The sequence below is a fragment of the Camelus bactrianus genome, chromosome 3, assembly GCF_048773025.1.
Source record: "Camelus bactrianus isolate YW-2024 breed Bactrian camel chromosome 3, ASM4877302v1, whole genome shotgun sequence".
Lineage (NCBI taxonomy): Eukaryota > Metazoa > Chordata > Mammalia > Artiodactyla > Camelidae > Camelus > Camelus bactrianus.
Window position 1 is genome coordinate 117,989,534 of NC_133541.1, and position 3,389 is coordinate 117,992,922.

Consider the following 3,389-nt stretch of genomic DNA (forward strand, 5'->3'; position numbering starts at 1 on the left):
AGGGGAACTTCAATTTTTATTTTAAATAACTTCATAGTGTTGTCTGTTAGACATAAAACAGGGAAAGAAGGAACATCTGGAAAAGTAGACATTGGCCTTTTGTTTAAAAATGAACCTGGAAGACTGAACCAAGAAGAAATAGAAAATCTGAACAGACCAAATGCCAGTACTGAAATTGAGTCGGTAATTTAAAAACTCGCAACAAACAAAAGTCCAGGACCAGATGGCTCCATGTGTGAATTCTACCAAACATTTAGAGAAGACTTAACACCTATCTTTCTGAAATGATTCCAAAAATTGCAGAGGAAGGAACACTTCTGAACTCATTCTATGAGGCCACCATCACCCCGATACCAACACCAGACAAAGCTATCACAAAAAAGGAAAATTATAGGCTAGTATGACTGATGAACATGGATGCAAAAATCCTCAATAAAATACTAGCAAACAAAGTCCAACAATAGATTAAAAGGATCATACACCATGATCAAGTGGGATTTATCTAAGGGGTGCAAGGATTTTTCAACATCCACAAATCAATCAATGTGATACACCACATTAACAAACTGAAGAATAAAAATCATATGATCATCTCAATAGGCATAGAAAAAGCTGTTGATAAAATTCAACATCATTTATGATAAAAAAAACTTTCCAGGAAGTGGGTACAGAGGGAACATACCTCAACATAATAAAGGCCATATGTGACAAACCCACAGCTAACATTATACTAAATGGTAAAAAACTGAAAACATTCCCTTTAAGATCAGAAAAAGACATGGATCCCCACTCTCACCACTTGTATTCAACAGTTTTGGAAGTCCTAGCCACGGCAATCAGAGAAGAAAAAGTAAAAGGAATCCAAGTTGGAGAGGAAGAAGTAAAGCTGTCACTGTTTGCAGATACATAAAAAATTCTAAAGATGCCACGAGAAAACTAGTAGAACTCATCAATGAATTCGGTATAGTTGCAGGATAGAAAATTAATATACAGAAGTCTGTTGCATTTCTATACACTAACAACGAAATGTCAGAAAGAGAAATTAAGGAAACAATCCCCTTTACCATTGCCAAAAAGAATAAAATACCTAGAAATGAACCTACCCAAGGAGGCAAAAGAACTTTCCTCTGAAAACTACAAGACACTGATGAAATTGAAGACAATGCAAACAGATGGAAAGATATACTGTGTTCTTAGATTGGAGGAATCAATATTGTTAAGATGAGCATACTTCCCAAGGCAATATATAGATTCAATGCAATTCTTATCAAATTACCAATTGCATTTTTCACAGAAATGGAACAAAAAAATTAAAATATGTATAGAAACACAAAAAATCCCAAATAGCCAAAACAATCCCAAGAAAGAAGAATGAAGCAGGAGGAATCTCAGACTCCCTGACTTCAGACTATACTACAAAGCTACAGTAATCAAAACAGCATGGCACTGGCACAAAAATAGACACATAGATCAATGGAACAGGGTCGAAAGCCCAGAAATAAACCCACACATTTATAATCAACTAATCTACAACAAAGGAGGCAAGAATATACAATGAGGAAAAGACAATGTCTCACCTCACATCAGTCAGCATGGACATTATCAAAATGTCTACAAACAATAAGTGCCAGAGACTGTGTGGAGAAAAGGGAACCTTCCTACACCATCTGTGGGAATGAGAATTGGTGTAGCCACTATGGAAAGCAGTATGGAGGTTCCTCAAGAAACTAAATGTAGAGTTACTATACGATCCAGCAGTCCCACTCCTGGGCATACATCTAGAAAAGATAAAAACTCTAATTCAAAAAAAGTATGCACCCAAATGTTCACAGCAGCACTATTTACAATAGCCAAGACATGGAAGCAACCTAAATGTCCATTGACAGATGAATGGATGAAGAGGATGTGGCGTGTGTGTGTGCGTGTGTGTGTGTGTGTGTGTGTTATATGTATGAATATATTATATATATAATAGAATATTACTCAGCCATAAAAAAGGATGAAATAATGTCATCTGCAGCAACATGAATGGACCTAGAGATTATCTTACTAAGTGAAGTAAGTCAGACAGAGAAAGACAAATATCATATGATATCATTTATATGTGGAATTTAAAAAAAAATGATACAAAGGAACTTATTTACAAAACAGAAATAGACTCACTGACATAGAAAACAAATTTGTGGTTACCAAAGCAGAAAGGGGTTGGAGGAGGGATAAATTAGGAATCTGAGAGTAACAGATACACCCTACTATGTATAAACTAGATACACAACAAAGACACTGTAGAGCACAGGGAACTATATTAAATATCTTGTAATAAACTATAGTGGAAAGGAATATGGAAAAAATATATATATATATAATCAGTTTCATTTAGCTATAGATTTCAGTAATTTCAAGTGATACTTACCTTGTAACAGTAGAAATAAGACGTCTTGTAGAATTTACATTGCTGATGTTGCTTAAATTCTTTATTTTCAGAAAGGCAAACATGGAAATGGTATAAAATCTAAGAATTCTGAAAGATTTATAGTGAAATTTGAGTCTCCCTGAATTGGGAGTTTCCTCAGCCTTTAATTCCCTTTTGAGATTCAATTTCTTCTCTACACTTCAAGAGGTGTGTATTCAATCATATAATTATTATTTTCATGGAAATGATGACATTGTGCATGCCATTCTACGACTTGCCTTTTGTTAAACCTAACAATTTATCAGAACATGTCAGAGATCCCTGATTCTTCTCAACGACTTCATAATTTTCCCTTTTGAAGCTGTTGTTTCCAATTAGTTTATTATGAAGGTGATATATTTCTCAGATCAATTAGCTGGGGCATCCAAATAGAGCATAAAAAATGAATGTCTGGGACTGATGCAGCATTTTTACAAATACTTCTTGAATACCCCACATCACACTGGTATGGGGGCAACAGGCAGAGACCTGCTATAAAAGGGAAAACATAAATTAAAAATAAGAGGCTTAAATTCACTCTGTTGAAATTAAGGGGACACTTCCCCTCTTCTTCCTTTCATAATTTCTTCCTCTGTCCTTTTCAAATGTATGTAAATCTGTTAAGTGGCTAAACTTGCCAGTCTTACATCCCAGGAATGTTTCCCCAAGAACCAAGAGGCCACCTCTGAAATGTAATTATAGGGGAGGAAAAAACTTTTCCTCTACCCTGTTAGATTCGGTATTGGGGACCTGCAAATTAACATGACAAAAGACAGATTAACTTGAAAAGGCATACAAATTTTATTAATGTTAATATTTTTACATGCTTGGGAGACTCACAGAAAAGAAGTGAAAATCCAGGAAGTGGTTAAACTCAGAAACTTATACACCGTTTTATCAAAAGGTGTTAAATTTTGGAAAGATGAGTAGATGTATG